The sequence below is a fragment of the Ovis canadensis genome, chromosome 18 (assembly GCF_042477335.2).
Source record: "Ovis canadensis isolate MfBH-ARS-UI-01 breed Bighorn chromosome 18, ARS-UI_OviCan_v2, whole genome shotgun sequence".
Lineage (NCBI taxonomy): Eukaryota > Metazoa > Chordata > Mammalia > Artiodactyla > Bovidae > Ovis > Ovis canadensis.
This window is the reverse complement of record NC_091262.1, coordinates 60,929,220-60,944,581: the sequence shown is the minus strand read 5'-3', so window position 1 is coordinate 60,944,581 and position 15,362 is coordinate 60,929,220. Positions and strand designations below refer to the sequence as shown.

The 15,362-nt window shown below is 38.7% G+C and overlaps 1 protein-coding gene across 4 annotated transcripts in view; it reads left to right on the top strand.

Moving 5' to 3' along the window:
• Positions 1 to 15,362, top strand: part of SLC25A21 (solute carrier family 25 member 21) — a 554,176-nt gene that overhangs the window by 48,548 nt on the left and 490,266 nt on the right. The gene's annotated exons all lie outside the window — the stretch shown is intronic.

Sequence of the window (15,362 nt, the reverse complement as noted above, 5' to 3'; positions counted from 1 at the left end):
GGTACAGTGGAATGAAAGACAATCAGTGTCTGGCTTTGAATCCCAGCTTCTCCAATTATTGACGGGTGACCTTGCCAAGTTCTACTTCACCAGGGTTCAGTTTTTGCATTTTGGGATTAGGATAGCTATCAGTCTCATAGGGTTGCTGTGAAGGTTACATGAGTTAATGCAATTAATGTGCCTGAGTCAATTATTTCTATGTGTCAAAACTAAAAACATTGGTAGAATGATATTGTCCTAAATACCCTCAGTTCAGTTCAGTTCAATCGCTCAGTCATGTCCGACTCTTTGCGACCCCATGAATCACAGCACGCCAAGCCTCCCTGTCCATCACCATCTCCCAGAATTCATTCAAACTCATGTCCATCGAGTCAGTGATGCCATTCAGCCATCTCATCCTCTGTCGTCCCCTTTTCCTTCTGCCCCCAGTCCCTCCCAGCATCAGAGTCTTTTCCAATGAGTCAACTCTTCGCATGAGGTGGCCAAAGTATTGGAATTTCAGCTTTAACATCATTCCTTCCAAAGAAATCCCAAGGTTGATCTCCTTCAGATTGGACTGGTTGGATCTCCTTGCAGTCCAAGGGACTCTCAAGAGTCTTCTCCAACACTACACTTCAAAAGCATCAATTCTTCAGTGCTCAGCTTTCTTCACAGTCCAACTCTCACATCCATACATGACCACTGGAAAAACCATAGCCTTGACTAGATGGACCTTTGTTGGCAAAGTAACATCTCTGCTTTTCAATATGCCATCTAGGTTGGTCATAACTTTTATTCCAAGGAGCAAACATCTTTTAATTTTATGGCTACAGTCACCGTCTGCAGTGATTTTGGAGGCCCCCAAAATAAAGTCTGATACTGTTTCCACTGTTTCCCCATCTATTTCCCATGAAGTGATGGGACCGGATGCCATGATCTTCGTTTTCTGAATGTTGAGAGCTTTAAGCCAACTTTTTCACTCTCCTCTTTCACTTTCATCAAGAGGCTTTTTAGTTCCTCTTCACTTTCTGCCATAAGGGTGGTGTCATCTGCATATCTGAGGTTATTAATATTTCTCCCGGCAATCTTGATTCCAGCTTGTGCTTCCTCCAGCCCAGTGTTTCTCATGATGTATTCTGCATAGAAGTTAAATAAGCAGGGTGACAATATACAGCCTTGATGGACTCCTTTTTCTGTTTGGAACCAGTCTGTTGTTCCATGTCCAGTTCTAACTGTTGCTTCCTCACCAGCATATAGGTTTCTCAAGAGGCAGGTCATGTGGTCTGGTAGTCCCATCTCTTTCAGAATTTTCCAGAGTTTGTTGTGATCCACACAGTCAAAGGCTTTGGCATAGTCAATAAAGCAGAAATATATGTTTTTCTGGAACTTTCTTGCTTTTTCGATGATTCAGCGGATGTTGGCAATTTGATCTCTGATTCCTCTGCCTTTTCTAAAACCAGCTTGAACATCTGGAAGTTCAAGGTTCACGTATTGCTGAAGCCTGGCTTGGAGAATTTTGAGCATTACTTTACTAGCATGTGAGATGAGTGCAATTGTGCGGTAGTTTGAGCATTCTTTGGCATTGCCTTTCTTTGGGATTGGAATGACAACTGACCTTTTCCAGTCCTGTGGCCACTGCTGAGTTTTCCAAATTTTTTAGCATGTACCAAAACACTTCACTAGCAACATAGTATCCGTAATATCTCCATCATTTAAGGTGGGAAAGAAAATAAAAGCACTATTCTGGACTAAAATTGTGATTTTTCCCTCTCAGAAATCACAGATCATAGATGCAGATAGCTACAACCAAGATGAATGATGCTGGTCTTCCTAAGCCTAAATGGCGACTCCGAAAGAAACAAAAAGGAGTTCTTGTTTTTTTGTTACTGAGGGCAGAAACTGCCTGAGACTTTGTGAACCACTGACTTAACCTGATCTTTCAATATGAACCTTTGTCTCTGGTCAAGTATGCTGGCTCTTCTGAATCACAGGACCTTTCTACTCATTCTCATGTTTCTCTACATGATGTTACTCTTACATGAAATGGCTTTGCAGTAGGCTATCAACCTACATCCCAGCCTGAGCTGTAGTTATCATCCTTGGCTTCGCATTAGAATTGTCTGGAGAGTTCAAACCAAACCTGTGGCTGAATCACATCCAAGACTAATTAAACCAGAATCTCTGGAGGTGGAACTGAAGCGTCAGTGTTTTTAAAAATTCCCCAGGTGATTCCACTGAGCAGCCAAGCTTAAGATCATTGCCCTAAACTAGTTAACCATTCTTAGAGATCTTCTTTGATTTAAGTAGTCTAAATGATTAATCATTCTCCCATTAGCACTTAAAATCTGTGTGAATCAGCAGCTTGCTGATGTATTACTTATGGGGAAAAAAGATGAGTCATTTTTATTTCACTGTGGGCATAATATATCTTACCAGTATAGGTGGTGCTATGCACCTCTGAGGTCTTCTACATATGTCTGCTGGCTGACAACCGCATCGGTTAGTACCAAACAGTCAAACATAAAATTCTTGTTGAGTATGCACCAATGAACTTGGACTGATGCCACACCAAAAGGTTCACAAAGGGACCTCATAAGATGAAATGTCACCACAACGTGTGTCTAACTCAATGACATGCCCTAGTGTTACATTAAACAAATTCCTTTTGTTGCTTCTTTCATAGAAACCCACGAAGATTCTGAGGTTAGTTTGACTCTCTGTTGAGGAGTAGGAGATGTTTCAACTTCTTTATATTTAAAAATTTTTTGTGTAACAGACACCCATAAAAATATATAAATTTTAAGTATAGAGCTTGGCAGATCATTCAAAGTAAACAAACTTGTGTAGACAACACCCTAGTCGATAAATAGAATATCACCAGCAACCTAGAAGCCCCCCTTACTCTTCCCTCCAATTATTACCTTCTTCCTCCCCTACAATAGTAGGGCATTTAACTTTGGCTTTTCCTTTATAGTGGCCAGATCCCCTCAAACTTCTTTTTCAATGAGGTGTGTTTTGCTTGCCCATTAGGAGAACCCTTTTACAATCTGACCAAAGCCAGCAGCTTTTTTCCCTATGATTATTTTCCCCATCTGTTTAGAATTCACATCCACTTTGTATTGTTGCCTCATCTAATCAAGCGAGAGAATGTCTCAAGAGTATGTGCTCCATAAACTACTTAATTTTCTGAAATACTCACTGCCAGGGGCTTAATGAGAAACCACCAAATCTTCTTTGGCTGTAAGTTTCTCTTAGGACCCTTGTTTTTCAAAAGAACCGTGCCATGCACATGAACTGCTGTGAGTTAACTTTTTTTTTTTTCCCTTTAATTTTTGCTTAGGTCAGAGTTCCCATCATATTTCTAGTTTTAGTGATATACTTTATTATTTTTCTTCCAATTTATGCATTAAGCAACATAACATCTTATAGTGCATATGCTTGTTATAAGTAGAAAAGTTAAAAAATAATTGGAGGATAGATCCAGTTTACATGTTAATGCAGATGTCTTGTTGCTGTTTCAGGATTTATATCATGAATCTCTGTGGACTCTTACTGGGGACAACCTGTTATAAAAATGGACTTCTTGTTGTTGAGTTGCTAAGTTGTGTCCAACTGTCCCCTGGACTGTAGCCTGCCAGGCTTCTCTGTCCATGGGGTTTCCTGGGCAAGAATACTGGAGTGGGTTGCTATATCCTTCTTTAGGGGATCTTCCCTAACCTGAGATTAGGAGCATGGGAGGTGGATTCTATACCACTGCACCACATCAGAAGCCCATAAAATGGGTATAGACTGCCTTAATAGTAGGACTCAGCTTTGTTTTTATTCTTTGTCATTCTAGTAGGATACTATGGATGCTTAGTCTTTGTTTTTTTTTTTTTTAAAGACTTTTAAAAGTTTTTGATACTGTCAAAGCAACCGGTCTTGGGAAAATTATTGGAATAATTCTCAAGTATATTTGGAAACTTTAATTTAGGCAAGAAATAAATATAGATTCCTTAATTATATTTATGAGAACTTTGAAACTGTATAATGTAATTTAAAAAGACTCTATACTTAATTTCAAGAGCTACACGCAGGCACATTATGGAATATTGATTGTCTACTTTCTGGGTGGACTGTTCTGAGCACTCTTACTATGTATAATGTATTTAACACAGTGTTTCTATCTCAGTGATAGAATATGGGACCTGGGGAAATGCACAGCTTTCCTGTATTCAAGATCAGTCTTTTGTTGTCTTGAGAGCTTACTGTGGTTTTTGAAAAGTGCAGGACTGTTGCTTGTGTAAATGTACTTCATAGTCACTTAGGAACAGTCCTGCAAAGAACACTGGGTGAGTCTGGGTTATTGCTGAAGGGCGAGCGTCATGTTTTCCATTTTCTCACCCAGCTGTATTCTAATCCAGACAAGTGGAACTGCACAGATAACTCTTGCCAACAGAAAGGTCAGGACAATAGCATCTCCAAACTAGGTATTGACCTGCCACTGTGTATAACAAAGTGCCAGTTGTTGGGTTTCTCTAGGATGTAAATCCAGGAAAGTGATGTTTATGGGATTGTGGAGTATAGCTGTTGTTTGTGTGAGTGTTATGAAGTCAGTGTTGGATGCGAAGCCAGAAATTTCTTGAAACAGAAGCAGTGGCTGTCACAATGGTTCTCTATTCTCTGTCGCACTCTTCTCTACCAGCGCCTCCTGGTGGATCTTTCTGCATTGATGGAAATGTTCTATAATGTGCCATCCATTACAGTAGCTGCTAGCCACAGGTGACTGTTGAATATTTGAAATGTGGCCATGGGATTGAAGAAATTAATTTTTAATTTTATTTAACTATTATTAGTTTATATTTAAATGATTATATGTGGTTTGCAGCTACTGTACTGGACAGCACCATTTAGGTTATGGGTTTGTGTAAACCAAAAAATAACGTTTAAAATGTAAAAGAATGGACCGTATTGATCTGTGTATTTACTTTGGAGTGGGAAGATTCTTTTGTGTTAGCACGTCAAAATATTAATAGTTCAGTCTAACTTATGGTTCACTTTAAGAGATAAAATTCTTCCTAAACAATATAATGTTATTGGGCTTAAAATAACAGATATGTATTGTCTCTTAGTTCTGGAGGCTAGAAGTTCAAAATCAAGGTGTCAGCAGGGTTAGTTTTTTTGTGGGGGTTCTGAGGGAGAATCTAGCCTCTCTCACCTAGCTTCTGGTAGTTGCTGAGAGTGCTAGGCTTTCCTTGGCTTAAACAACACAATATTTTAAAATCGTTGTAGTGTGGGCATTTCTTAAAGATGAATGCTTGTTGACATGAGAATATGGAGATGATGAATGGGCATTTCTGTTTTTATAGGAATGGCTGTGTTTAGCACACAACAGACAAGAAAACTAGCACCTGACTGTTAAATATAGATTGTAACATCACTTTTTTCTTGGAAAGTTTGTGTTTTGAATTCATAGGTCTCTTTGAGTCCCATTCTCATAGCATTTTGATTAATAGCAAAATATTTGGCTTTTCTTAGTTCTTAAAATTTTTAGTAACCTCTTCTTCTTTGACAATTGGACATGGCCTTTACCGAGTGTCAATCTATCCCATCTTTACCAAAATAATTCCACCATCATTTGAAGTAAGAAATTATGTTGGTTGTAGGCTACTTCCAGCTTCCTCACCAGGTTTTTAGTTTTCCATATGTGTGTATTATTTGAGAAGAACAATTGAATGTAGCAGCTAGAGAACTGGTCTTTTTGCTTTTGAAGCTTTACTTTGCATTTGCTCAGTGAAGATACTGGATTTTAGGTTTGTACAAGTCAAAAAGAACAATTCGAGACCCACTCTGATTCCGTGCCAACAGTTGGTAATTGCCACACCCTCTTTCAGGCTTTCTTCATTGAGAGAAAAAAGGTAGAAAAGCACTAGAAGTCAAAGACAAGATCTGGCTACAGAGGAGGGAAAAACTGAGAGGGTGCCGGAAATGCACTGGGCAGCACTTAGGTCAAGTTCAAGTCAAAGCAATTTGTTTTGGCCAAATGGTAGATATCCAGTAGGTATTAATTGAAGCATCTCTCTGGAGGCAGCTGATGAAATTCCTGGTGTTTGAAGTTAGACATTCCTGGCTTAGAATCCTGGTTATGCCACTCTTCATTGTGTGACCTCACACAGAATCCCTAAGGCCTTTGAGCCTTAGTTTCTCCATCTGCAAAACAAGGGTAAAAATGCTCACTTTGCAAGGTTAGTAGGATAATGTTTGCAATGTGCTTGGGACTTGATTGGCACTTTTTAAATGATATTTATTATTAGTCCTGCCTAACCTAGGGCTGCAGTCCATGGAGTCACTAAGAGTCAGACATGACTGAGCAACTTCACTTTCACTTTTCACTTTCATGCATTAGAGAAGGAAAAGGCAACCCACTCCAGTGTTCTTGCTTGGAGAATCCCAGGGACCGGGGAGCCTGGTGGGCTGCCGTCTATGGGGTCACACAGAATCGGACACGACTGAAGCAACTTAGCAGCAGCAGCAGCAGCAGCAGCAGTCTTCATCTTGGAGAAGGAAGTGGCATCCCACTCCAGTATTCTTGCCTGGAGAATCCTGTGGACAGAGGAGCCTGGTGGGTGGGAGCCTGGTGGCTCGTGCACAGAGTTGGACACGACTGAAACGACTTAGCAGCAGCAGCAGAAGCAACCTAGGGCTGTCTTTTTATAAAAGTGCTACACTTATTATTCTCTTGTTTTTCTTTTTAGTTTTACCTTAATGGAATTTGGTGTTTTCAGAACAAGGGTGGGCAAACAATATCCCTTTAATATTTAGTGTTGTGGAAACATGTGTTTCAGGAATTTCCAGTAGATCTTGCTATTTTCTTTCAGGTCATCAGTTGCATCTTCTGAAGAACAGGCCTGTAGCAAAACTATATAATTCATTAACTTCCAGCAAAACCTCTTCCTGGGAACTATGTTAAAGAATAAAAAGAAACATTACTTTTCTAGGACTGTCTTTATAAGGGAGACTAAAATGTCCTTATAAGCTCCTTGAAGGTAGGGAGGTGATGAACACATCTTGAATGTCACTTTGTGCCCTGAATCTAGCAGCCATGAAGATGGTTGTTAAAGCCATGTAACAACCTTTGAAAATGCTTGTTAAATCGGGCCAGACTGACATGTTTGTGTGAAATTTTTGCTGTAATTGAACTATCATGTTGAGATTATGCAAATCAACATGGTGACAAATAGCCTCTTATTTTTTACATTTCATTGCATGTGTCATATAATTTTGCCCAAAACATAAAATTATACACACGCACAATCTTCCTTGGTGAACATTCTTTTTTTTAGTCTCAATAACTTGTATGTGAAATGTAATCTGGTATTACAAATATGAAATGATGAATACTAATACATATTTGGGTTGGCCAGAAAGTTTTTTTCTAGATTTTCCATTATATAGAAAAACCCAATGAACTTCCTGGCCAACTCAATAGTATTAAATAAATTCTACAAATGAGTTTCCTTTTCCTCCTCTAATTTAGGTGTATAATGATAAGGGCATTGATACTAGTAATTCCCTTTCAGTGGTTCTAGTAAAGTACTCATGCTTCCAAACTGTGGCTGATGATTTTGTAATGATGTCTTGTTGAGCCAGTGTTAGTAAACTGCCCCTTCTGTGGCAGTCAGAACAAGCAATGCTCACTTCAGTACTTATTACTACAAAGTTGTTCAGCTCCTGATTGTGGTAGCACATAGCACATGTGTAGGGAAGAAAGCCATTGGCCAGGCCGTGGTGGAAAAATGCCCTGACTTATGATTAAAATAAAAATATAGACAGTATATTTAACCTAAGTGGTGTGTAGGTTAATAAGAGATTGGTGAAAGACTATAGGACCACATCTTTATATATTATCCTTTTTTTTTTAAAAGTCATTTGTCAGACTCTAGGTTGAGAAATATAACTGCTCCTAATTTATATGAGCAAAGAATATTTCTTTTGAATTGTTAGGTACCCTGAGTTCCTTTTGACCCTCACTCAATACAATGAGATCTTGCCACAGGATTTGGATAGCCTTCAAAGTAACAGAAATACTGTATGTCCCAGCTGACTCCTCACTGTGATAGACCATGTACACATAATGGATGTTTAATGGGTCCAAAGACTTGGAGTCTTTTGAAACAGAAAGGAAAGGGATTTCTAAACACTAGAATCCTCCACTTAAGGCTGCCTATTTCTAGTCTGTCTTCACTCAAGTAGAACAATAGTAATTGTGACTTACATAGTAAATATGAAGTACTTTCTGGTTGCCAAAAAGTGTAAGATGGTTCTGCCTCCTGAAGCAAATTATTAGTATATATCAATATATTCACATATTGTTATATGTGAATATAGAACTTATTTTCTGCCTCTTAATCTAATCATAATTGTTATGTTTTATTTTTTTTAAAATTGCTATCTTACCATCAACTAGAATGTATGTTACTCTCACTGATCCCTCCACCAAATAACAGAATTAAAGAAAATCTAACCGGGTTTAGAAACAAGAAAGTTAGAGAATTTCAGTCCTTTTTTTTTTAACCTGTTTGTCTTCTCTAGACGCATATTTGAATTTCAAATGATAGGTTTTAGAGGTCGAATGGAACTTAAAGATCATCTAGTCCCCTCACCTGTGTTTTGTAATGGCCTAAAGAGATTCCCTGGTGGTTCAGATGATAAAGAATCTGCTTGCAGTGCGGGAGACTCAGGTTTGATCCTTGGGTCAGCAAGATCCCCTGAGAAGGGAATGGCTACCCACTCCAGTATTCTTGCCTGGAGAACTCTATAGACTAAGGAGCCTGGTGGGATACAGTCCATGGGGTCGCAAGGAATCAGATGTGACTAACACTTTCACTTTCAAAAAGATCATATGAATTTCAGAAAATCATACAGCTAGCTAATGGCAGACCAGGAGTGACAGATTCTGGACCCCTAGAGAATCTTTTCATACCTGTTTGTATTGACCTAAGTGTCACCCTGTTCTGTATGTGACTGTCTAGTGTTTATGCATTTGCAGCCCTCTTTTCAGCAGAGTCCTTCCTTGAACAAGTAAATTGTGTAATTCCCCAATTTTACACATGTGGAAACTGACACTTTAAGAAGTTGTGATTTGTCCAAGGGTCATATAACTTTTTAGTAGCATAACCAGGATAGGAATCTTCATGTCCTCACTTAGTGCACAGCTCTTTCTGTTGGGTGGCCATCCATCCAGATCCCATTCAGAGTTTACCCTATATTTGCATATGAAAGTGAAAGTGAAACCTCAGTTGCATCTGACTCTTTGAGACCTCATGGACTATGCAGTCCGTGGAATTCTCCAGGCCAGAATACTAGAGTGGGTAGCCATTCCCTTTTCCAGGGGATCTTTCCAACCCAGGGATCAAATCCAGGTCTCCCACATTGCAGGTGGATTCTTTACCAGCTGAGCCACCAGGCAAGCCCATATATACATATAAGTAACATCTATCTATAACCAAGAGGGGTCTTCCTGATAATTTCAGCCTTCTAAATCAAACCCTTCAGCTTAAGAAAAGAATCAGTATAACATGGTCATATGTTCAGGAATTGATTTTTATCTTTGCTGCAGGTAACAATAATATACTGGGAAAGCCTGCATATATGCCCTGTTATATAACCCTAGGTGTTCTTCTCAGATCTGCAGTCTTTAAGCTGAATACTCTATTTATAGGATTGTTGACAGATGTTCTTGGGCAAAGGTTATAAATGGAAAATTCTGTTAATATTCAAAGTCCTAAGTCAGTGCCCCAGTAGAGAAATAAAATTAGAAGGAAGTATCTTTAAGAGAATATCATTATTTTCCTCTCCTTTAAATCCAATCAAACTTAATTTGGAGAATTTAAAAAATTTGAAAAATATAATGAAGAAAATGAAAATCACTAGTAACTTTCCAACCCGCTGATAATCGTAGTTATCTTGATTTATTTCTTAATGGTCTTTTCTTTAGTTTCTGTGTTTATTATGATATATATAATATCCTCATGATACATTTTGTAAAGTTTTATATTTTAATTATAAGGACATTTCTGTCATTTTCTGAATCTAAATACTACTTTTTAATGTGGGCATTTCACAATTTATTTAATCAGTCTCCCATTGTTGGCTATATGTTCTTTCTAGCCTTTTTACTGTTTACAAAGCGCATCATTGTATTAAACAGGAAAATTTCAGAGCCTAGTCAGAGAGAGTGTCTCATGGGGCAATAGAATTAAGTGGCATGTTGATATGCAGAGTTTGGTGTTTTTTTGTTTTTTTTTTTTCTTTTAGTTTTAAAAAATTGCTTAATAACAAGGAAAATCACATTCTTTACTTTGTATACACCTGAACATTCTTATTTTTTATATGTGCTTGTTTTCATTTAGTTGTTGATGATTAAAAGTGAGAAATTGGAAGGATGGTCCAAAGCTGGCTCACCAAGCCTGGCTCTGTTTATCTACTTTAAAGGATTCTTGTGGGGATTAAATGACCTAAAACATAAAAAGTACATGGACGATGCCTGGTACAGGCTATATGCTCAATTAACGTAAGTTGTTATTTGTTTACTATTTGCTGTACACCCTGGAAAACAGTGATTCACAGATAGGTGTTTGAGGGAGTGCTATAGGATTCTCTGACCTTGGTCTAGTCTTACTGAATTGTTTTACTGATAATTTTTATTGGTGTCTTCTCAGATGATTGTTTCTTCCACTGTACCTTTATAGTATTGTGTTATTTTATATACTTGTCCTTTTATTTTCTCTTATATGTCTTCTTTTCTTATTTCTTATGGAAAGATTTTTAAGGGTATCAATGAAATGGAAAACAAATTCAAATGAATGACAAAGATGACGAAGGATCTAGAAGCCATTTCTTTTGGGACAGTGTGTTTCGTTGAGAAATAATACATACTGAAGGATTATACCATGAAAGTTAGATTAGGCTTTTGTATAACTCTAGAATGTATAATTTGGATTTATAGGTAAGAGTTACAAAGTGATTTAACATAAGGAAGGACTTGTAAACAATTAAAGGAATTCAATAAGAAATAAAAAATTCTTATCACAAGAGACATTCTCAGAAATGTTAGGAAGGAGTTTGAAGACCTAGGGTAAGACATCATCCTAGTTGTCCTGGGGATAGCCAACATGGTTAAGTTCCTCAAGAAAGAAAACTGTTCTCATCATAAGAAAAAAAAATGCTTGCTATGAGATGGTGGGTATTAACTAAACTTACTGTGGTAATCATTCCATGATATATACATATATCAAATCATTATGTTGTGTACATTAAACTAATGCAATGTTACCTGTCAACTGTATCTCAATGGGAGAGAAAAAGAAAGAAAAATGCAATATATAGAACATGATAAGGGGAATAGAAAGACTATTTTCAGTAGAGATCAGAAGAGTTTACCTTTGTTTCTGGGCTTTCGGGGACATGATGAGGGCATGACTTTTGAGCTAATTTTTGAAAAAGAAAAAATTGGAGCATGAGAGGAGATGGGGCATATGGAAGGGTGTCAGCTTCTCTAGCATGAATTCTCTTCTCATGGTGTTTAATGAAGTCAGTACTTTTTTAGTTAAAACAGATTGCATGCTGGTATCCGTGTATTGCTTAATCATTATGTGCCTCTCTTACTCTTTTGTTTTTTAAAGTGTGATTCGTTTATTTATATTTGGCAGTTCTGGCTCTTTGTTGCTGTGTGGGCTTTCCTCCAATTGTGGCAAGTGGGGGCTACTCTCTCGTTGTGGTACATGGGCTTCTCATTGCAGTGGGTCTCTCTTGTTGTGGAGCACAGGCTCAATAGTTGTGACTCTGAGGCTTAGCTGCGCCATGGCATGTGGGATCCTCCTGGATTAGGGGGAAAATGTCAGTAAGATTAAGAACAATGAATTAATTGAGCTCACATTCACACAACTTACCCCAAGGTAAAAATCATACCCCATTATGTAATCAGCCAAAAGAAAGGACCAAATAACTGAAGACATGATCAATCTCTCCAATAAGGATATCATGAACATCAAATCTAATCTTCAATAATTTTGTTGAGCTGTATCTGAGAACAAGTGAGGTTATTAAACTTTTTTGCCCAGCAGAAGGAGTCTGGGGTACTGAAAAAGTTTGAAAATCACTCTTAAAGGGTATGTGGCCACCTGTTATGCCCTTTGGGTATTTACTGAAGTCACTAAGGTTAAAAGACCTTGGCCAGGATACTTTTTGCAGAGAAATGTTTATTTGGCCCTTTTATAAGCTTCAGACTGTCCTGTCCTCATGTAACAAGGGACTTCAGTTCTGTAACACCACAACAGCTCTCTCAATTTTCCCTTTATGAGAGGAACTAATAAAAGGATGAGGCTGTTAGTGCTTATACTAATGAGAACGTTTTCTCTCTCCGAGGTGTGGAACATATTTTTTCTACTAATTTATATCTGGAAAGCTTCCGTGTAGTGTTGGTGGGCCTGATGCTGCCATGTAGTAACACCAAGAAGGCCTTAGAAAAAAACATCACAGTTCTGAATGTTTTTCCTTGACAATTTTTTTTTAATCCCCCAAATTGTGCCAACATACCCGGTAATGAAACTTAAGGGATGGCAGATCTACCTTAGTGAGCAGCATCTTTTTGTTCAAGAGGTCAGGGAAGGTGGTCAGTGATGGTGCTCCTTGCACTGCATATGGAGATGGCGGTTATGCTTGCTGTCCTTTGTTTCTAACTCTGGATGAAAAGAGAGGACTTAAAACTGGCATTGCTTTCTCAGAGAACTAAAGGCAGTATTGGTGAAGTCCTTTTTGATCATTTAAAAACATTTATCGTTAGGCTTCCCTGGTGGCTCAGTGGTAAAGAATGCAGGAGACACGGGTTTGACCCCGGGTCCGGGAAGATCCCACATGATGAGAAGCAGCTAAGCCTGTGTGCCACAACTAATAAGCCTGTCTTCTAGAGCTGCTGCTGCTGCTGCTGCTAAGTCGCGTCAGTCGTGTCCAACTCTGTGCGACCCTATAGACAGAAGCCCACCAGGCTCATCTATCCCTGGGATTCTCCAAGCAAGAGTACTGGAGTGGGGTGCCATTGCCTTCTCCTTCTAGAGCTCCAGAACTGCAACTAATGAGCCCTCATGACACAACTACTGAAGCTCGCGCGCCCTAGAGCCTGCGTTCTGCAACAAGAAGCCACTGCAATGAGAAGCCTGTGTGCTGGAACAAAGAGTAGCCCCAGCTCACTGAAAGTAAAGCAAACCTCACACACCAGTGAAGACCCAACACATCCAAAAATAAATAAATAAATAATATACATATATAATTTTATTTATTTATATAAATAAATTTATATTTATTATGTACACACACACACACACTTTCTGTAACACAAAGGCTTCCTAGGTGGCTTATGGGTAAAGAATCTTCCTGCAATGCAGGTGTCGCAGGAGACGATGGTCCAATCTCTGGCTTGGGAAGATTCCCCTGGAGGAGGGCCTGGCAACCCACTCCAGTATTCTTGCCTGGAGAACTCCATGGACAGAGTAGCTTGGCGGGCTACAGTCCATAGAATTGTAGAGTCTGGCATGACTGAAGTGACTGAGCATGCATATAACACATTTTATAATAACTTTTCAAGACATTTTCTTTCCAAAGACATTATGCTAAGTCGTGTCAGTTGTGTCTGACTCTGTGTGACCCCATAGACGGCACCCAACAGGCTCCTCTGTCCCTGGGATTCTCCAGGCAAGAGTATTGGAGTGGGTTGCCCAAGGACGTTAAATGCATGTAAAATATATGTTGTTGTTGTTGTTGTTGTTTAGTTGCTAAGTCATGTCTGATTCTTTTGTGACTCTATGGACTATAGCCCGCCAGGCTCCTTTCTCCTTGGGATTTCCCAGGCAAGAATACTGAAGTGTTGCCATTTCCTTCTCCAGGGGATCTTCCCGACCCAGGGATTCAACCCATATCTCCTGCATTGGTAGGCAGCTTCTTTACCACTGAGCCACCTGGGAAGTCCATGCTTCTTATCCAAAGGTCTAAAGCCCAGACGTTTAAAACACAGATTGATTGAACTTGGAGGTAGTAGATGAGGTAATAATTTGCTCCACTTACTTTTATGTAAAAATTCTAAGTTATTAGAAGAAGGGAAAACGTCTCTTTATTCTGATTCATTTCATAGCCAGTTTGTTTATAGAAAAACTTTCTTGAAATTTTGAGTAATTAAATTTACAAGGTGTAAAAACATCTATTACAATATTTTTGTGGTTAAATTTTAATATTCTTATAGCTTATAAAAGTGTGTTCTTCATTGGATAGAGTCATGGAGATGTTTCTATCTTGTTTTCTACTTTCTTAATTTTGTATTTTTACTTTTAGCTGCACCAAGAGTCTAGGTGGATCTTAGTTCCTCAACCAGGGATTGAACCCACACCCTCAGCAGTGAGAGTGCAAGGTCCTTTTAATGACTGGACCACCAGGGAATTCCACTCATTTTGTACTTTCTACTTCTAAAGTCTCAACACTAAATCTCCTTCTATTAGTTATGTATTAGAAGTAATGCATTCTTCAGTAATAGTAATACTCCTTCTGTGACTTAGAGTATTAGCGTGTTATGAATACTTCAGTAAGAGTAAGCTCATCCTCTTTTTCCCCCTTGGGTCAATGGCCCTATTTGAGCTTGAACCCCATCTTTGAGGATGTGGGCCTTTGGTGTGTCAGCCATGGCAACAGATGTTCTGTCAGTGAGTAGCCTGTCTAATAGCTAACAAGATGGTAACTTACCTTGTCCTTGCTAGATGTCTCCTGCAGATCTCAATATTCCAGAGGGAGAAAAGATGTTTTTCTAGACAGGATAAGAGTACATATGGTGGAGCAGTGCCTTCTCCAAGCCTCTGAATCTCTCAGGCTGGTTCTGAATATATTCAGTAATCTATTCAGTTTGGAAGGGAGAGATTCTAAATTATGATTTTTATTCTTTTGAAAAAGATAAATTGCTCAAGAAGTTAGTGATAAAACCAGCATGGTGCTTTAACATTTATTTTAGCTAAATATATTTTTTACCATTGTTAATTAAGGCTGTGTTGCATTTCATACTACATGGATTTTGCCTCTTATGTCCCGTAAATGTAATACCTAAATAACTCCCTGAGAAGCACTCTTACCCTCAACCCCTCATTCTACTTACTCTTCACCCACTTGCTTTGATAGTGGCCCTCCACTTGCCACAGAGGCCTCCTCTCTTCTGCCTAACCCTACCCTCAAGAAGGACCTAAGACTAGGATAACCATATACTTTATCAAGATTGATAAGGCAGAGTTTTAAATCATTACTGTAGGACAAGAGGTGTCAATTGGCACTGTCTAGGAACTCAACTCTTACCCTGTGTGAGAACAATGCAC